The sequence below is a fragment of the Oncorhynchus keta genome, chromosome 4 (assembly GCF_023373465.1).
Source record: "Oncorhynchus keta strain PuntledgeMale-10-30-2019 chromosome 4, Oket_V2, whole genome shotgun sequence".
Taxonomy (NCBI): Eukaryota; Metazoa; Chordata; class Actinopteri; order Salmoniformes; family Salmonidae; genus Oncorhynchus; species Oncorhynchus keta.
Window position 1 is genome coordinate 53,519,941 of NC_068424.1, and position 21,963 is coordinate 53,541,903.

The 21,963-nt window shown below is 43.1% G+C and overlaps 1 long non-coding RNA gene across 2 annotated transcripts; it reads right to left on the minus strand.

Annotated features, from left to right (window-relative positions):
• Positions 1 to 847: 847 nt before the first annotated feature.
• Positions 848 to 21,367, minus strand: LOC118379558 (uncharacterized). 2 transcript variants are annotated; one of them, XR_004824669.2, is made up of 5 exons: positions 21,129 to 21,367; positions 7,329 to 7,373; positions 5,351 to 5,414; positions 2,414 to 2,486; positions 848 to 1,587 (listed from the first exon to the last, which is right to left on the minus strand). It is a non-coding gene; the product is annotated as an uncharacterized LOC118379558 (long non-coding RNA). The 2 variants fall into 2 exon arrangements; XR_004824670.2 differs by lacking the exon at positions 5,351 to 5,414.
• Positions 21,368 to 21,963: the final 596 nt, after the last annotated feature.

Consider the following 21,963-nt stretch of genomic DNA (forward strand, 5'->3'; position numbering starts at 1 on the left):
GGGCACCTCAGGGGTTTGTGATATATGGCTAATATACCACGGCTAAGGGCTGTATCCAGGCACTCCGCGTTGCGTCGTGCGTAAGAACAGCCCTTAGCCATGGTAAATTGACCATATACCACACCTCCTCGGGCCTTATTTCTTAAATATACCACACCCCCTCTGCCCTTTTTGCTTAAAAATAGATAAGTGTATAATTCTTTCCCAGCTAACAATGAGGAATCGGCCAAGAAGCGGCCCTCTTTCGGGAGGCCGGAACTGATTGAATAGGCCCGGAACCGGGTGTCGGATTTGGCCCTGAATCAAAATGAATGACTGCCCAGAATCGGCCAAAGTACATCAGGTCGTTTCCATCTACAGGAATTCAGCTGAATTTGCCAGCATCTTACCAGAATCCCCCAGAAGCGGCCCGATGCAAATTTAAGTAAATGTATACAAAATTACCAGATTTAGTCATTTTAAATATGAATAGATATTACGCATACAAATTATATCCATCCAAAAAAAAAACATTTTGTGTCAGAGGAAGCACCATACAACTGGTGACTATGTCATCATGCATACACGTGGCCCACCACAGAAGTTGCTACGGTGCGATGGGACAAGGACATCCAGGCCAGCCAAACCCTCCCCTAACTCAGATGACACTGGGCCAATTGCGCATTGCCTCATGGGTTTCCTGGTCACGGCCAGCACGGGTCTTGAACCAGCATCTGTAGCAACGTGATGCAATGTCTTAGAACGCTGCGCCACTCAGGAGGCTCCAGCCACAAAGTTTTGCCTTGCAAAGTATCAAAATACTACAAAGGACTATTAAAGAATTTAATTTAAATGTTGATTGTATTTTTTTATCACAGAAACAATGAGAAAATATGGAAAAATAAATAACATTTGGGCCAGATAACTATGACCGGAATCGGCCCGAGACCCATGTAATGTATACATTTGGGCCAGATAATTGACACCGGAATGGGCCCGAGCACCAAGAAATACATTTGGGCCAGATAGCTAACACCGGAATCATCTCGAGCCCCAAGAAATACATTTGGGCCAGATAACTGACCCTGGAATCAGCCCGAGCCCCAAGTAATACATTTGGGCCAGATAACTGACCCCGGAATCGGTCCGAGCCCCAACTAATACATTTGGGCCAGATAACTGACCCCGGAATCGGCCCGAGCCCCAAGTAATACATTTGGGCCAGATAACTGACCCTGGAATCGCCCCAGATCCACTGTGCTAGTTTGTTTACTTCTAAGTCTTCCGTCTTTCCAGTCTTCTCCTCCTTCTTGCCATCCTTCTCTGCATCCTTAGTCTTTAAAGGATCGTCTGCTAGACCAACATAACATCATCATCATTTTACACAGTAAACTAGCACTCTTATTCTAGGGTGGTTTCACAAAAAGCAGTATAGCAGTAGCAGTGCATGGGTCAGTGCAGAGTTTGAGCCTGCAAGTCAGAGTCCTGTAACATTGATAGGGTGTGTGGAGGTAAAAGGGGGAGAAAGGGACAAGCAGTTTGTTTAACCCGGGGCGGGCGTGTTGGGATGGGTGTCTGCGGGTGTACGAGTTGAGGCCGTTTTGGGGGCTGGGGAGGGAAAGCACAAAGAAGGGAGCAGGTTAAAAGCGTTATCACAATTGAGAGTCTACACTCTGCAAGGCATTGGACGTGCTTAGAGGTTAGAGCAGGGGTTGACAAACTTTTTGGCACGTGACCCCACCGGGAAAAAAAAGTTATGTAATAAACTGATCATGTACCAAAAACTTTTTGGGCTATAACGTTCTATCACAAATCATTCTGACAGTATTTTTTACAATATTTAAATCTAAAGACAGTATGGTCTGAAGTGACTGAAATGCATCAGAAATGTATTGGGAAGGTCAGAACATCAGGCAATTATGTTGTATGATTTTCTATGTAGAGAATAACATCATTGTTGATGATGTCCCCCCCCCCCCGCTGCTTTAGTACCTGTTCTTGTTCACTCCATTAGAACAGCTTGTGGGCATAGTACGGGGAAACAGCACATACGTACATGTTCCTGAGAGTCTTATCTTTCAGTAATGGGGTCCTACTATTTTTAAGCATAAAGGATTCAAAAGATAGAGCCACATTTTTAGGAAGAGAAAAAAACAACTGCTCTGCCTATTGCAACCGTATCTAGCGGTTACCGGAGGTTACTGAACCCGGTTCTATGAACATAGTGTGAATTTGCTCTCACAACCCCATTTTCAAATCAGGCAACTCCATATGTGGTCGCGACCCCTAATTTGGAAAACCCTGGGTTAAAGATCAGAGGACTTGGTTAGTGGTCATAGGTCAATACAACAGGGAAAAACCGATTAGCCTTAGGAAATGCAAAAAGAGCAGGGATCAGGGAGAGGTTTTTAAAAGAGTGTGTAGTGGGTTGTACCTGTGGCGGTTGTGTTGGGTTGTGTGTCTGCAGGCAAGGACCACTGGCGGTTGACGTGCTCAAACTTCCGGACCTTGTCGAATCACGGTCAGAACGCGATCAGGACAGATGACGCACAAGGTCATACATTATCACATTATCGTAAGACCAGTATGGCTTTAAAATGTCACTTACACAACCTGTGTCCTGAAGTGGAATATGCAGTGGTGTGGCACTCAAGAATAATAATAAAGTGTAAAGCAATCAAAATCATACTGGGGTCTGACTACACATACGAGTGATTCAGACCTCAATGAAGCTTAATGAAGCTACTGATACCTGCCGCCAAGTCACCTAACATCTTCCTGGAGCCATAAACTACTGTCATGAATTAACATGGACTCTCAGTGGAGCCATTTTTATTTCTTAGGCGTAAACTGCCTACGCGTTCATGTCACGTGACACGCACACGTCATGTAGACGTGACGTGTCAGTTTATTATTTAAGATCTTGCCACGAATACCTTCAGAACTTCTACAGGGTGCTTTCCCCACTTTTTTTAAAAACATATTTTTCATTGGCAGAGTAATCTAATCAATGTAATATGTCAATTTAGCTCAAATAGGCCTAACACCTCTATAAAAAAAAAGATTAGGGTGGTTGACTTGCAGCCAGACACCATTAGTGTATAGATATAGGCCTATTTCTAAAACCAATATGGGCACAGGGGCTTTGTTAGAGCTCCATTCAGAAATAAGAGGTATATTTACATTTCCCTGTTTCACAGAAGCAATCACTGTCACCATGCACTCTTTAGGCTATATGCTATCAATTTCTGCGGAGAGATTGATGTCTTGTGGTTAAAAGCAGGGCTTGAATTGAGGGGGTATGTGAGGATATAACCCTTGTTATAGAGAAGTGCAGAAAGCTTAGGCTACCCCTTGTTGGCTTATGAACTGAGAGGAAAAAGCAATGGTCCAGATTAAACAATCTAGGCAAAAAACAATGATTAACTCTGCAATGCTTTCTGCATAGTCTACCAGCCTATCTGGCTCAGCCTCAACATGGGTTCATAGGAGCCTATAAAAACATACAATTTTTAAATATAAATCAAGTATCAATATCCCTAAAAAGGTGTTAGGCTATGGCTATAGCAAAATACCCCAGAAAGATGAGTGGTAGGTCTATCCATAGACCAAACAGTTTAACAGATAAACACATTTGAGGGGGGAATTGCATTAAATCAGTGCAGTTGCGTTCTTGCACATAACCTAAGTCAACAAAGACAAAACATCAATTAGACAACAATTACATTGCTCTACTTAGGAGACACTGTCAGCATTACAACGTATTGCATGACAGGGTAGTGAATTACTCATCATCACTGCTCTTCCAAGATGGGTGGTATAATTTAATCTAGTATCTTTTTTTTAAAAAAAGGTTCCTCACTTGTGTCTCCATGGCCAGTCTGAATCACCGTAACTATAAGTCAACTCTTGGCCAGCTACATCTCGAGTCATGAGGAGGTGTGGCTCATCGTTGACGTATATGGCCTTCATTTTGAGGTTGTCTTTAGAGATAAACATTAACGAGTCTCCCAAGGGAGGACTCCTCTTCAGATGCATCAATGCTGCATAGAAACATAAAATTGAAATCATCCCACAGTTGAATGAATATTTTGCAGCGCAGGGTTTCTACTTCAGAAAAGGGGCAGAAAAGTCCTGTTAAACAGGCTGTTAAAAACAGAGTGCAGATGCTCTGATAGCAAACCAGTTCGTCTGAAGACTAATATTCTTCTCGTTGTTTAGGTTTGGGACAAGGTCAGATTAGGATCTGAGCCTGAGATAGGCCAACATATTGTGCCACCAATCATTAAAACGACTGTCTCCATTTGGATGTTGCTGCTGTTCTAAGACCTCAAAAGACAGTGTTATGTTTTTTCCACTCGTCAATCTTACTTACCACCATTTTCTACCTGTCTATTGAAAGTCTAAAAGAAACACCCTTGCAGAATCAATGTACAGATCAGCTCGGACTTAGCTGTTCTGCTGTGTAAGCAGTTCTCCTCGGTGCTCCACAGTAACATCTCCCTTGGATATGAATTCAGTGGCAAAAACTACTCATCCTTAGCAGACATAAAATCTAAATATTAAGAGTTATTACATTGTGCTTGTCAATTGTTGCAGAGAATAATTACTGTAAGGAGCCCCTGGGCTGCTACCAAACTGTGATGTGGGTGTTGTAAAGTGCCTTGCTACAGGGCACAATGGCGGTTGGTAGCATACAGAGATATTGAAGCCCGGTGGGTTACCGGCTTCCATATCCCTGTGTACTACCTACCGCCGTTGGGCAAGGGACTTGACTGCTAAGTTCTCGGGCACTGCTCTTCCGCAGTTTTTAAACGCACTAAAAAATCACCCCAAATCAATCCAGACAATGTGAAATGTGTATTGTACAACTCTATCACTCCAGTTGTATTGGCTACAATTAGTTTAGGTTAGTAGTTGCTATTTAAACAGATCTGAACCTTTTTCCAGGCCCCTGGCTACCATCTGTTTATATGATCACCCCGTTCAAAATGCCAAGCTCTTTCAAAAACAATTGTTCTTAAAAAGGGATCTCACACTGTCTCACACATATCACCAGCAATCCTTAGAAACATTAGGTTCAGGTGTGCAGCAGGGGGTTTGAGGAGGGGGATGCACTGCACGGGGAGGGGGATGCACTGCACTGGGAGGGGGATGCACATTTTTTTTAAAGAAAAAAAAAAGTGCTGCATCAGAAGTGTCTGTACTTTTTCAGACAGAATTCTGCTCCTGCATATAAAGTTATAAACGTTGCCGAATTATGTTTTGCTGTGTTGTTTATGCTGTTTTTAAAATGGTAGGGTAGCTAGAACGTGCTTTCTTTCTACTAAATGTCTTGGTAAGTCACGATATTTAAAGAACTTTAAAGTACCTTTTTAGGAAAGAGTGGTCTTCGTGCAGCAGCAGTTAGGGCTGTGATAGACAGTTCTGGTCGCCTAGTGATGGAAGTTGGAGAGAAGTAAAATGCAGTTCATGTCTCCAGAGAAGGTTTGGTGTCGGCGATTAAAAACAAGTGTAGCCTAACCTAACAGACAAACAAACCATAATGGTTTCAAGGGGCAACATACCATTATATCTGAAAAGGGTCATCGATAACAGGCTATACCAGGAGCTAGAGTTGACAGGTCAAGTTAACATTTTAAGAACAGTGACCACTCAAAACCTGCCCCAAAAGGCCTGAAAACTAGCCCAATTGGGTTTTTTCCCTGCAAAAGAGGAGTTGCCATATTTAAACAATAAACCCTTTCCCATAATGTTATCGAGCCAATTAAGAATGAATAATCGACTAACTTGTAGCGAAGTTAAAAGTTAAATGTTTTTCCTCAAAATAATTATTGCGAGCTACGACATGACGCAATAAAGGAATTTGAATATGTCGCAAGAGAAAAGATAATTCGCCATTATTAAACTTGCCAGATAATGTTCCATCAATAGATGTCCATTTAACTGGTTTTACTGCTATGATTAAGCAATAAGGCACAAGTGGGTATGGTAAATGGCCAATATACCACGGCTATGGGCTGTTCTTAAGCATGCCTGGATACAGTCGTTAGCCGTGATATATTGCCATATACCACAAACTCCGGGGTGCCTTATTGCTAATATAAACTGATTACCAACGTATATAGAACAGTAAAAAAGTATGTTTCTGTCATACCCTTGATATACCACGGCTTCAGTCAATCAGCAGATTTGAACCAGATTCATAATTGTAAATAAATCCCCTTGGCGCCTGTGCAATAACTATAGATAAATCTGACAGGAGAATTCTGGCAATTATGCTGTTATTATGTGCCAGATGTTTAGACTACAAACTGTTATAAATGGCCCATTTGCAAGATTGACTTGTCTTTTCAATAGGCATAGGCTACAGACGAAAATATGGGTTTATGATTGTAATTTAACTTTGCCATGGTTTGCTTAGATAAAGGCAGGTGACCCATAGCCCCTGATAGGTCTACATCGCATTTCAGATTGTCTACAGTAGCCTTGACAATAGCCTTGACAAGATGTAGGCAATATGTAAACTGAACAATTTAGCAGCTTGCTTAGTTCAAATTTACAGACACATTTATTAAACATGAATAGTGAGGCAATTTCGAAATGTATCATTCTCCCAGTGACGATTTTAGAATGTCAATTTTGGCGGGGCAACAAAACTCAAAAAAGTGGGATGCATGCCAGCAAAGCCACTACACAACACAACACTAAACAATAAAGTAATTGCACTATAATGGTGACAAACGGTGCCCAACAAACTTTTAGGGCCTACATAGAGCTGTCCCAACAGCAGAGTCCCGACATCTTACCACTGCTACACCTGGCTATCAGCTGAGCCTTGTCTGGCAGCTAAACAGTTCATTCAGCCTCATTTACTGCCTTTAAAAAAACACAGCTGATATGGCTGACTTGCTTAAGAAAATGTGATTTCTACTGACAATTGAGATGTACAAACTATAGAACAAGGGGACAACAAGCAGATAAGAGGCAATCTGTAATTAAGACATTAGTGAGCGAGTTAGGACGGACGTAGTCAATATAACTATTTGTTTAGCACTTTTGAAATGTACAGCAACAGAATTCAGAACATGGGCCGTTCTTACAGTGTTCTCCCTGTACACCAAGTCAGAACCATAGGATACATAACGGTGGCATATAAGCAGACAATGAAAGCTCTTACAAAATTTGATTATTACATTTCTCTAAAACAGGTTTTGAGCTACATGTGCACCACGAAGTCAGAACAGTAGGCAAAATTAAGAGGGGTAAATTTCTTAGCTACAGTATACATATCTCCCTGGCATATTAAATCATTTATGCAGCAGCATACGATACATTTTTAGACTCACCTTGTTGTGCTGTGCTCACTTCAGCAGGAAGGTGGAACGGCGGTCCTACATGGGAAAATTTCATCATCAAAGTCTGGCATTCTCTGGATTTATGGTGCTTTCAAGACAACTGGGTACTCGGGGGGGGAAAAACGAGATTGAATCATGATGACGTCATTGATCTTCAGGTCGTGGGTCTAAAAAGAGGCCCGAGTTCCCAATTTACAATTCAAAACCTATTTCCCAGTCAGAGCTAGTCAGAGTTAACAGTTTTTTGAGCGCGGCACAAATCATGCTTCATTAACACCATGGCCAATGTTGAATGTTTATCATTTTAAACCTGGATAAGAGACACTTAATCCCATATTTGGGACCACACAGCCACTCCACTGAATAGCAGGCTAGGGTTTGCTTTGCAATGTTTGCAGTTAGCCACTGTCACTGATTCCTTCCAAACTACTCATAGTTGAATTTGCGATTTCCAACTGGTTGTGTAATGTTTATGTCCAATGGCCGATGAGCACTGATACGTATTATCTATAATTACTTTCCATTATTTAAAAAGGATTTGCCAGTAGATTGTCAACTTCATTCATGATGATGACTACTAGCTAAGATTTAGAATGTCCAATCAAAGCTACTGTAGATATAACGTGATTTGGCGTCATTTTATTTGTGGCCTTCTTGAGCCTTCTTGGATGGTCACTTCTAATGTAACTATGGCAGCACCCAAGAGTCTACCCTTAGACTTGCCGGTGACGTACTCTCCCCACAAGTGACAAAACACTGAGCTAATCAAGGCGCAACTAGAGAACAACTACTATTTTCTGCTGGCTGCCCCACCACCACAGAAAGCACTGAGCTAGGCTGAAAAACCTGCATTTTGGAGCTGCCTTACTCAAGAAAGCAAAAAAGAGACCATGTTTGTATGCTGTTTTATTAATTCAAATTTTTTATTATTTTTTACATTGTTTGCAAACTGATATGTGACACGTGTTTGTGCCAAAATAACATGCAAACAGGTAAGCCCCCCTAAAACATGTGGCGCGGAGCCCTGAATGACAGGTCGCCACTACCACTGCATTCTCCATATTTCATTGAGGACTTTTCCATAACCATGGGAGTGAGTTCAATGACTTCCATTTCAAATTTCCAAATCGGGCAGCCCCCGAGACCCAAGAACTGTACATGCATAAAACACTTTGCTTGATACCTTACAATGCAGTTTAAACCACCTCTGAGTGAATGTATGTAATTAGCTCTAGTGCGCCCAAAGTCGTTATTTTCATTATTTATTGATGTGCATCAGTTCTAAAGTAGTAATACGTTTTTCTAACGTATTAATTAGTTGGAAATAGGTGTCTCCAGAATAACAATCTAAATATTCTACCAAAGGTAAAAAGTTGTCATGGCGTGCGCATGCTCTCCTATCCTCTCGCTTATATGACAATTGCAGTAGTGCTCTCTCAACACTTATTTACACTCACACACCCCTCCGAGCCTTGTCACCACTCACTCACTCAGCAACAGCCCAAATAGCTCGAAAACCAATACATTTATGTTTTCAAAGTAGCCCAACCACAAACATGGCAACACTGCTGTAAACTAATTTCATATTATCAGAATAAAAAACCCCCACCCACTCAGCGATGAAGAGGAGCCTACCCTGTGCTCGCAAGACTGCTCGGAAGATAACTCTATCATTGGTCCCATGAATAGCCTAAGCTAGGATATTCTGCATGCAACAGACCAAAGAGGCCAGCGTGAGGGAGAGAGAGTAGGGGCAGGCAGAACGCATATGTCTTGGTAATATGCATCACGCTATGTCTTAATTAAATGTCTTCCATGCCTCGCAAATTCACCAAAGTAGCCTAAAGTTAGCCTCTTCCTCTCTGGTTCTATTTAAATTACACAACTGTCCCCAGGCCTTTATAGCCAATATAGTCTAAATTACGGAAAATAATGTTTTGTGCAACTGCACAGGGATTTTAATTATGGAGGGGGGCATCGTTATACGGTTTGGGATTTGTCTTAATGTTAAGGATCGCAAACTTAATTTAAACGTTTAAACGTTCACACCCCTACTATGCACGCACACAAGTAGTGGTATATTTAAGCAATAAGGCCAGAGGTGGTGTGGTATATGGCCAGGGCTGTTCTTAACAAGACGCAATGCAGAGTGCCTGGATTACAGCCCTTAGCCGTGGTATATTGGCAATATACCACAAACTCCCGAGGTGCTTTATTGCTATTATAAACGGGTTATCAACCTAATTAGAGCAGCGAAAATAAATGTTTTGTCATAACCATGGTATACTGTCGGTTTATAATGTTGGTTAGTGAGATTTGATAACTTCAGCAGAAAAAGGTACAGACCTTAGTGCTTTGAAACGAGCATGAGAAGCAGTAACAAAATGTTTTCCCTCTTCCACTCTGCCATGAGGTACAAAGTGGGGGGTGCTGAAATGACAATGTGGGTGTAACAGAATAACTTTACGTCCGTCCCCTCGCCCATACCCGGGCGCGAACCAGGGACCCTCGGCACACATCGACAACAGTAACCCTCGAAGCATCGAAGCATCGTTACCCATCGCTCCACACAGAGCAAGGGGAACTACTACTTCAAGGTCTCAGAGCAAGTGACGTAACCGATTGAAACGCTATTTAGCGCGCACCGCTAACTAAGCTAGCCGTTTCACATCCGTTACATGGGGACATAAGTGGTCTTATAGGGGACAATGTGGGTGCAGGGTAGTCTCTTTATCAACACTTACAATAGCTTGGTAGTTAACCAAGCTACCCTCCCAAATCTCATCAAAATTGTCTCGCTAACGTATTAGCTAGCACTAGCAACAAACAAGCTAACTACTAACCTGCTAGGCGAGCTCAGTTGATAAAACCAATACAATGATATATGGTGGTGGAATTTTACGACAGCTTGAAAATACCATTTCATGTCAGTTCAAATCGCACATAAGCAGGGGGTGAGCTGCTGACCCGATGGTGTGTCCATGGCGCTGACGTTGATATTTCAATTGTGTAGTACATTTCCCATAGGCCTAAGAAATAGGCTAATACATTGCAAAATGAATGCCTTTAGCCTAGGCCTATAGGTCATACGAAATCGCAGGACACCAAATGTAAATTGTAATGATTCAGAAATTGGATTGATTGATCCAGAAACGAATAGATGGTGAATAGGCCTAAGCTATTTTCTGACAGGCAGGGCCGGCTTAATACAGGGGCTTACCGGGGCTGAAACCTGTGGGGGGCCCAAGATGCAAAAAAATATATATACTGTACTGTGCAAAAGTTTTAGGCAGGTGTGAAAAAATGCTATAAAGTAAGAATGCGTTCAAAAATAGACATTTTATTAGTTTATTATTTATCAATTAACAAAATGCAAAGTGAGTGAACAGTAAAACTCTACATCAATATTTGTTGACCACCCTTTGCCTTCAAAACAGCATCAATTATTCTGTGTTGCTACAGTAGCTGGTTCAATACCCGTGCCGGTCTCGACTGGGAGACCCATGAGATAATTGTAGGTTTTTGGTTTCTCTCCTTCTAAAAACAGAAATAAATCATTCTAAATAATAAACTGGCTTTATTTACAAATTAGTATAATTGTACGTTATTTGAAAACAAAATCATCTCCAAAATATTGTTATTTTTTTAAGCAAAGCGATTATTATTATTATTCATTTAGAACTATATAAAAGCCCGTTGGATATTCTCACAGATATAATATTAACCCTGCTATTAGCAGGACAATATATAGTGGTCATATTGTTCATTCCTGAGTTGCGCACAATGGGATTCACTTGCAGTTCTCCTGCTGTATTCACTGAAAGTGCGCGAGGTTCAAGGCACGAGGACAGGGGGCACGGGATGGGCCACAGAGCACAGAAGACCGACCTAACCCGTGGGGAAGAGGAGGTGGAAGGGAGGAGGAGGAGGAGGTGGGGGATGGAGCGCCACACTGGCAACACTTTAAGGGGCATTGCACTAATAATGGCGCAGACTAGGGAAACGTTCCCGCTGTTCAGTTCTCAGTTCTTAGTGCCAGTCTGCACGTTCAAACTAAAACAATGTAAATAATAATGGCACCTTTATGCTTTTGTTTTTAAAATAATGATAAAAGTACTCTTTCAAAATGTCGATGTTTATTTAGTTATGGATTCATATCAAATTATAATGGGAATAAATATCACTGAAATACAGATATATCCTCCAATTCTCTATATGTACTTATTGGTGTAGAGTCACGCCATATTTTTCAATATACTCTAGGTCTACCATAGAAGACATGAGTCTCACTAGTGTTGAGTAATGTGCTGTTAAGTGGCGTAGGTCTTATTTATTAAAAGAGCATATTGACGTTAGAAGCAATAGCCTACAGCTATTTTAGTCCCCCTTCGCGCTGCTCTGAGACAAAAATGGGGACTGGTCTTGATAAATCAATGAGATTTTTATTTTCACTGAATCTCTGTTTGGGTATTGGTTAGACTAGAATTAGAAAATTAGGGTGTAGACATGTTATGCTCTTAGTGTTACCTTTATTTAACTAGGCAAGTCGGTTAAGAACAAATTCTTATTTACAAGGACAGCCTACTCCTTTCTCCCCGTTGGGGAATTGAATCCCGGTCTCCCGTGTGCCCGCACGACATAGGGATTCTTTAGCTAAATAGACCAGTACTGTACTCCCGACCGTCACGTTGTACAATGCCATGTTTTCTGTTCCATCCTAACGGAAAAACAGAGGGTTTTAGTTTTTCTTGGAAGAGAAATGCCATAATATTAATAAAATGCAATAAGGAAGTACCAGTCAAACGTTTGGACACATCTGCTCATTCCAAGTTTTTCTTAGTTTTTACTATTTTCTACATTGTAGAATAATAGTGAAGACATCACAACTATGAAATAACACACATGGAATCAGGTAAGAACAAATTCTTATTTACAAGGACAGCCTACTCCCTCCTCTAGTCGGGGAATTGAACCCCGGTCTCGCGCATGCCTGCATATTCTAGCAGAGCTATTATTGATGGCTACCAAATGCTTCTCAAAGATGCCGTCTTGTGGTCAAACTAGCACTAACTAGCATTAATGGTACCAGTGATTCACACTTAAATAACGTGCCATAGAATTCTGCGGCACCATGCAAGCTGAGCCGCAGTACGCTGCAACTTTTAAAGGACAAACCACTGTACAGTAGCAGTCAAAAGTCTGGACACACCTATGTTCTACACTGTAGAATAATAGTGAAGACATCAAAACTATGAAATAACACATATGGAATCATGCAGTAACCAAAAAGTGTTAAATCAAAATATATTTTAGATATTAGATTCTTCGAAGTTGCCACCCTTTGCCTTGATGACAGCTTTGCACACTCTTGACATTCTCTCAACCCGCTTTACCTGGAATGCTTTTCCAACAGTCTTGAAGCAGATTCCACATATGCTGAGCACATGTTGGCTGCTTTTCCTTCACTCTGCGGTCCAACTCATCCCAAACCATCTCAAATGGGTTGAGGTCGGGTGATTGTGGAGGCCAGGTCATCTAATGCAGCACTCCATCACTGTCCTTCTTGGTCAAATAGCCCTTACACAGCCTGGAGGTGTGTTGGGTTATTGTCCAGTTCAAAAACAAATGACAGTCCCACAAAGCCCAAACCAGATGGGATGGTGTAACGCTGCAGAATGCTTTGGTAGCCATGCTGGTTAAGCATGCCTTAAATTATAAATAAATCACTGATAGTGTCACCAGCAAAGCACCCCCACACCATCACACCTCCTCCTCCATGCTTCATGGTGGGAACTACACATGCGGAGATCATCCGTTCACTTACTCTGCGTCTCACAAGGACACAGTGGTTGGAACCAAAAATCTCAAATTTCTACTCATCAAATCAAAAGGACAGATTTCCACTGGTCTAATGTCCATTGCTTGTGTTTCTTGGCCCAAGCAAGTCTCTTCTCCTTACTGGTGTCCTGTAGTAGTGGTTTCTTTGCAGCAATTCGACCATGAAGGACTGATTCACGCAGTCTCCTCGAACAGTTGATGTCGAGATGTGTCTGTTACTTAAACTCTGTGAAGCATTTTTTGGGGCTGCAATCTGAGGTGCAGTTAACTCTAATCCTCTGCAGCATAGGTCATTCTGGGTTTTCCTTTCCTGTGGTGGTCCTCATGAGAGCCAGTTTCATCATAGCACTTGATGGTTTTTGCAACTGCACTTGAAGAAACTTTAAAAGTTCTTGAAATTTTCCGGACTGAATGACCTTCATGTCTTAAAGTAATGATTAACTATAGTTTTTCTTTGCTTATTTGAACGGTTATTTCCATAATATGTACTTGGTATTTGACCAAATAAGGCTATCTTCTGTATACCACCCCTACCTTTTCACTACACAACTGATTGGCTCAATCGCATTAAGCAGTAAAGAAATTCAACAAATTTACTTTTAACAAGACACACCTGTTAATTGAAATGCATTCCAGGTAACTACCTCATGAAACTGGTTGAGAGAATGCCACAAGTGTGCAAAGCTGTCATCAAGGCAAAAGGTGGCTACTTTGAAGAATGCACACCATAACATATACTTTGTATCTCTCGTTTACTCAAGTGTCTCTTTTATTTTGTCAGTTACCGGTATGCGAAGAAGGCCACAGTTTGGGCAGCATGCACACTAAATATACAGCTTATTGCGTTGTTTTGTAAAGTCTTTCTCTGGCAATTTGAAAGTTAAACTCATAGGTACACTAGCAATGGCTGCCAGTCTTGACTTGAATTGGAACTGCCATCAATTAATTATAGTTCTATGGTTGGTTGCGGCTGTCGGGTTTCCTTTTGCAGATTTCAAAATGCACTCCTGTTTAAAACATTCAGTTTAGAATGCGAATTTTGCACTCTGTACGTAATATCAACTGCGCAAAAAAAATAACCTAAGAAATAGGTTAAATTACCGAAATTCACATGGCCCATTATTAGACTATCAGTGTTACTGGGCTATACCAATAGGCTAGACAAGGTTTTAAGAGAAGATTTGAAGAAAGAGTGGACACTTGCAGCCTATTATTTTCTCTTGAGCTACGTTTTGGATATAGCCTACCTTTTAGCTGGACGATTTTCAGACAGAGACAAATATTGGTGATCAATATTTATTTTTAGGCAATGTAGTAAACTAGCCTAATCATATTAAGTTCATTTAAGATAATTACCACATGGTTCTCTGACCATGCATAGGCAGCCTACTTACTCTATTTCATTGAGACCATATATATATATATCGCACACCCAACTAGGACAGGAGAGGTGGGCTACTGAACTTGAAGCAGCGAATGCTGAGTGTGTGAATATTGCCACAGAGGTACCTAGGCTAACAGTTCGGCTACAAAGCAGAAATACAACGTTTCTGAATAATCTTTGGGACAAACAAATATATTTTTATCCTGAAATTGTTTTCACTGCACAGGCAAGTATAGCCTATGAATTTATTGTGCCTACAAGCTTGTGTTCATCATGGTAGATAAAGCTGGTGAATTATATGAAAAAGCAATATTCTCTGTACACAAGGGCGTAACTGTGTCAGGGTCAATTTGATTCTTTTTTAAGAAATAGCTGTGAAATGGTTGTTTCTGGTGAAGTTTTGAAGGGAAAATACATCCAGAACTTTCCAGATAATTTGGTCAATATATCCATCCCAACCACAACTGAAATAGCCTACCAATAATTTCTGTATAATTTAAATTGATGGTCTAACTCTAACAGTTCAGAAAGTAACAATATTTGGACATTTGTAGAAGGACTGTGAGAAAGTCAGTTCTGAGGTGTGTTCAGTAAGATTTAACATGTTCTACGTTGCGTAAAGGTTTGTACTGAAGGTCGCATTTCCCCAAAACATTCAACATTCTTGAACAGACTGACATAGCCTTCCTTTGTTCTGATTGGTTGGTGCGGTGGGATGTGGCTTGAAGTAGAGGTCTCTGCAAGTCTAACAGAAACAAAATTCCGCAATCCGACCCGGAACGCAAGCGGGTCCTACATTGAGTTGTCTCTGATCTGGGTCAGGTCTAAAATAATTACCAAGGGTCTCAGGTATGTGCAATTGGACTGTATCTACCACTGGACCCGATTGGACCAGTCATCTACATTTAATGTGTGAGGTAATGAGAACTGCACAAGCTTGTTCCTGTCAGATAATTAAACATGTGACTGACCGGCTCTCATGTAGCAAAATTTGAAATGTGTTTTTTTTTATATATATATTGGATAAAAGTAGAGACTCAGAGCTAAAAAAAAATTAAAAAAATAAAAAGTATATCAAAGTAATTTTGCTTTGAAAGTTGATAAACTTTCAACTCACTTTTGAGAAAATGGCCTTTGAAAGTTTTGGTACTACTCTGGAGTGCCCTTCTTTGTCTACACCCATTCAGCATTGTTCACACCCTCTTAAGCATTAGCCCCACCCATCTCTTTAAGGGTTGATCTGAGCATTCTGTACTAACAGCAGTCAAGCACCCCCGTAAAGACCTTTATTTTTACACAGATTCAAAATAGCTATTGATATCAAATGTGTATTTTGTGGTTGTGACCCAGAGACTCTTGACCACTTATTTGGGGACTTTTCTTATGTCAGAAGATTTGAGTGAGTTGGAAGATTTAAAATAAATGACTATTAATGTTAATTTGAAAGAAAGTTTTATTTTGATCCTGTCACACCCTGGTCTTAGTATTTTGTGTTTTCTTTATTATTTTGGTCAGGCCAGGGTGTGACATGGGTTTATTTATGTGGTGTGTTTTGTCTTGGGGTTTTCGTCGGTATTGGGATTGTGGCTTAGTGGGGTGTTCTAGCATAGTCTATGGCTGTCTGGAGTGGTTCTCAATCAGAGGCAGGTGTTTATCGTTGTCTCTGATTGGGAACCATATTTAGGCAGCCATATTCTTTGAGTGTTTCGTGGGTGATTGTTCCTGTCTCTGTGTTTGTTTACAACAGATAGGCTCAGTCACTTTGGTTTTTCTTTTTTCCTTGTTTGGGAAGAGAAGAGAAGAGAAGAGAACGAGCGCCATTCTCCTTGCGGAGATGGTGCAAAATACATCAACACGGTCGGTCCCTGGGATTGGGCTGGCAAACATGATTAGTTTTGCTTGGAAGGAAAAGGAGTTGGAGCCTTTAGGACGGGAATCTTTTGGAAGGATAATATTGATGGGGATTCTAAAGCTGACGGTGAAGGACGTGTTTTGTTTCCAAGGTAACTCGTTGGAGGGAGCATACGACGTGGCACTATATACAGAGGAAAACCACGAGCAGTGGGAGGTGAGAGGCCGATGTGCCACTACGAAATAACAAGCCTGGCGAAGAATAACTTTAGGGTTGTAACTGTCAACATTTACAACCCTTACGTTAAGGACGAAGAGGTGAGGGCTTTTCTGGGGAGATACATGGATAACGTCTCCTCAGCAAGGCACCTCAAAGACTCCCTTGGGTTTTGGAATGAGAGGAGAGGCTTCCAGGCCCTCCTCAGAGAGGACCCAAAGGGGCATGGTGGCTACCTCCATCCTCCTGCTATGTTCTCCCTAGGGGCTGACAGGGGGACGTTGTTTTATGCACGTCAGCCCCCATTTTGCAGGCGCTGTATGGCCTACGGTCACATATTCGCCTCGTGCAGTACAAGAAAATGCAGATTTTGTGCATCTGAGGATCACGAGGCAAGGGATTGTGACAAGCCTAAGACATGCCATGGGTGTGGCTCGTCAGCACACCTTTGGCGGGGGTGCCCGGCCCGTCAGAGGTCATATGCGTCTGCGGCTGGGGGGGAGCAGGGGCGGGGGATGGGGGAAGAAGAGGGGAAGGAAGCACGCCTCATGACCAGAGTTCAGGTCCAGAGGAGAAGGCCACAAGGAAGGAGGAGGAGCAAGAAGCGGTGGATGGAAGAGAGAAGGAAACAGAAGGCACGGGAGTAGGAGAACCAGGAAAAGCGGTGGAAGAAGGCAACCGAGTGGAGGAGCATGAGAGAGAAGAAAGCGAGGGAGGAGTGGTAGAGAAGGAGACGGTGGAAGAGCAAGTGGACTGGGGGGAAAGTGCCCTGGTGGAAGAGATGAGGGGTATGGTGGAGGAGCTGGCGGGGGGGGGTGGTATCTCTCCACTGCCGTCATCACCGGAGAAGAGAATGAAGAGGAGGGTGCGATTGGCCGACAGTGAGATGGAGGGGATGGCCAAGAGAGTGATGGGGGTGGGAGAAACCTCTGGGTTGCTGCTGGTTTCCCCAGGCCCTCAACTTCTGTTGGGTGGGGACACACCTAACAAGACTCAGGACTGGGTACAGGAGGAGGTGGGGAGTTTTTTGTTTGGGGACTCAGCCTCCCCAATTTTTTTCCAAACCAGCTGCAACACTGGGGAGGGGGAGGATTGTGGGGGTAGACCCAGGGTGCAGGGCACCCCGGAGCCAAACACTATTCCTGCATCCTGGGATGGTGTGATGGAGGAAGAGGGGGGATGTCGGGAGTACGGATGGTGTTCTCACCGGTAGATATGGAGCAGGGGAGCATCGGGAGAGTCTCCTGTTTTTGTTTTTTTTCTGTCTGGGTTTAGAATTTGAGTGTATTACATGTTTTTATTTTTTCACCTCCCTCCTCTCCTCCCTTTTTTTCCTCTTGCAATACCCTATTATAAAAACCCTAATCCTCACCTTAACTAATTCCCACCACTCTAACACCCCCTCGCACATGGACCGGAGGCCTTCAAGCCTCCAAAAGAAACCATAAAACCCGTCAACAAAAGCCTGCTCCTCCAGCACATCCCAATCTAACTTCCAGTACCCCCTACCAAAGAGGCAGACTGGTGACCCCCACCTGCAGAAGCACCCCGTCGTGATCCGAAAAGAAAACAGGCAACAGCCGCCCAGACAACTTACCCAAAGACCTGGGTACAAAAATATTGTCGAGCCTCCGCTCAACCCCACTGGAGTTGCGCCATGTAGGACCGTCCACTTTCGGAGTAGTGTGCAAACCACCATCTACCAGACCATGGCAAGCCATTAGCCCGGCAATGGCGCCTGCACTGCTATCCCCCCCTCTTCCTAAATCTGTATTAAAATCCCCCCCTATCACTAATTTCCTATTTGTGACACACAGGGGCATCAGACAGTCCACCATCTCCCTCCTGTCTGCCACCACCTGTGGCCCATACACCACCACTAATCTAAATGTACAATCCCTTATCGTGACATCCACCCCTATAACCCTCCCCTGCATTACCACAAAAGAATCCTCCACTTTTACCTCCCTGTGCCCACACAAAATCCCTACCCCCGATGAGTGCACGCCCCCAATACCCCAAACCGACTCCCCCTTGTCCCACTCCCTCTTAAACCTACTAACATCCCCTCCATCCCTCAGGTGAACCTCCTGTAAAAAAACAAAAATCAAACCCCACACCCTCCAAATAACTAAAAACCGCCCTCCTCTTAACAAAATCCCTTAAACCCCTTACATTTAAACTAACAAAAGTAAAATTAGACCCCATGAAAAAAAAACATGTAATAAACTCATTCTAAACCCAGACAGAAAAAAACAAAAACAGGAGACTCACCCGATGCTCCCCTGCTCCATATCTACCGGTGAGAAACCCCATCCGTAATCCCGACATCCCCCCCTCTTCCTCCATCTCACCATCCCAGGATGCAGGAATAGTGTTTGGCTCCGGGGTGCCCTGCACCCTGGGTCTACCCCCACAATCCTCCCCCTCCCCAGTGTTGCAGCTGGTTTGGAAAAAAATTGGGGAGGCTGAGTCCCCAAACAAAAAACTCCCCACCTCCTCCTGTACCCAGTCCTGAATCTTGCTAGGTGTGTCCCCACCCAACAGAAATTGAGAGCCTGGGGAAACCAGCAGCAACCCAGAGGTTTCTCCCACCACCATCACTCTCTTGGCCATCCCCTCCATCTCACTGTCGGCCAATCGCACCCTCCTCTTCATTCTCTTCTTTGGTGATGGCGGCAGTGGAGAGATACCACCCCCGCCAGCTCCTCCCCCATACCCCTCATCTCTTCCACCAGGGCACTTGCTCTTCCACCGTCTCCTTCACCACTCCTCCCTCGCTTTCTTCTCTCTCATGCTCCTCCACTCGGTTGCCTTCTTCCGCCGCTTTTCCTGGTTCTCCTACTCCCGTGCCTTCTGTTTCCTTCTCTCTTCCATCCGCCGCTTCTTGCTCCTCCTCCTTCCTTGTGGCCTTCCCCTCTGGACCTGTACTCTGGTCATGAGGCGTGCTTCCTTCCCTTCCCCTCCTCTTCTTCCCCCATCCCGCGCTCCTGCTCCCCCCCCAGCCGCAGATGCATATGACCTCTGACGGGCCGGGCACCCCCGCCACAGGTGTGCTGACGAGCCACACCCATGGCACGTCTTAGGCTTGTCACAATCCCTCGCCTCGTGTTCCTCAGATCCACAAAATCTGCATTTTCTTGTACTGCACGAGGCGAATATGTGACCGTAGGCCATACAGCGCCTGCAAAATGGGGGCTGACGTGCATAAAACAACGTCCCCCTGTCAGCCCCTAGGGAGAACATAGCAGGAGGATGGAGGTAGCCACCATGTCCCTTTGGGTCCTCTCTGAGGAGGGCCTGGAAGCCTCTCCTCCCATTCCAAAACCCAAGGGAGTCTTTGAGGTGCCTTTCTGAGGAGACGTTATCCATGTATCTCCCCAGAAAAGCCCTCACCTCTTCGTCCTTAACGTAAGGGTTGTAAATGTTGACAGTTACAACCCTAAAGTTACTCTTCGCCAGGCTTGTTATTTCATAGTGGCACATCGGCCTCTCACCTCCCACTGCTCTTGCCCCTCTCAGGATATCATCGTGTTTTTCCTCTGTATATAGTGCCACGTCGTATGCTCCCTCCAACGAGTTGCCTTGGAGACAAAACACGTCTTTCACCGTCAGCTTTAGAATCCCCATCAATATTATCCTTCCAAAGGATTCCCATCCTAAAGGCTCCAACTCCTTTTCCTTCCAAGCAAACCGAATCGTGTTGGCCAGCCCAATCCCAGGGACCGACCGTGTTGATGTATTTAGCACCATCTCCGCAAGGAGAATGGCGCTCGTTCTCTTCTCTTCCAAAACAAGTAAAAAAGAAAAACCAAAGTGACCGAGCCTATCTGGTGCAAACACAGAGACAGGAACAGTCACCCACAAACACACAGTGAAACCCAGGCTACCTAAATATGGTTCCCAATCAGAGACAATGACTAACACCTGCCTCTGAGAACCATATCAGGCCAGACATAGAAATAGACAGGCCAGACATAGAAATAGACAAACAAGACATCCAACATAGAATGCCCACACAGAGGACACCCCCTCCCCAAGTTACATGCCTGTCAGTACATGTTCCATTTGGGAAATCAGGTAGCGATAACCCATAGGTCTACTGAAGATTTTATGCACAGTAGTGGAGACCCTGGTTATGCCTCACATTAATGGGAGTGAAAGCAAAGCTCTGCCAGCCCCTGTAGGCTATAGGCCTATGGGTCAATGGCCGTTTTAAAAAAAATGCACTGGTGCCAAAATGATTGAGACACACAATTTGCCTGCCTAATTAACTGTATACAGGGTCCAAGCAAAAAAAATCTAACAGATTTGAGCATGTTAAAAGTCATCTTGCAACAAAAAAATTCAAGTGATTCTTTGGTTGTTTTATAGATTCCTAGCCTATAATAAAGCTACAGTCAGACGGGAGTAGACTGAATTTACCAAGAGAAGGACACAGTTCTTTGCTCACTGCTGTCGTGGAATGCTGTTTACTCAAAAGGATAGGCTATGCACTCACCATGGTTACATATTTCAGTAGTCTCACTTAGCTCATTCCTAATGTGGGCTAAAGTATCATTGTCGACTTCTATCATTGCATGTGACCTCGCGTCCGTCTTTTTTGCGAGGTGACCAGGTTTTTTCTCCCAATTGTATCAAATTGCTTGGCAGCCTTGCAAACACCCTCGCTATAATTAGCAAATAATAATTCGCTATACAACCTTTTTCAATTGAGTTTTGAGCCTGTTGCATCCCGCTCAGATGTGACCCCACTAACGTACACAGGCTGCGCTTGATGAGCCGAGAGCTTCGTAGGCTGCGTTTAGACAGACAGACCAATTCAGATTTTTTTCCCCATTAACTGGTGTTTTGACCAATCACAGATCTTTTTTTCAGATTCTCATACAGAGTCGCAAGCAGGTAAGCCGTTTTGATGTCTATATAGTGTCCGAAAGAGCTGATTCTGCACTCTTCAAAAATTCTATCCTTCTTAATTAAACAACTCTTAAAGATGGCACCTCAAACTATTTAAAAATATAACTTTTGGGAAATTACCGGGATTACAAGCACTCCTAGCATGCATGCAAAACTCAAAGCACAGTAATATATTTAAACTCCAAATATTCCATTCTGTTCTTTTCTTAAATTAATAATGGTTCATAGGATCCGCCCTTAACATACTAAATCAAATTGTATTTGTCACATGCACCGATTACAACAGGTGTACACTTTACAGTGGAATGTTTACTTACGAATGAATAATGAATGATCTTTGTGATGGTGTTTATTGAATGAATTCTGGCATTTTAGTTGTTTTTCATTCATATATATATAGCCAACAGTTACATAAACCT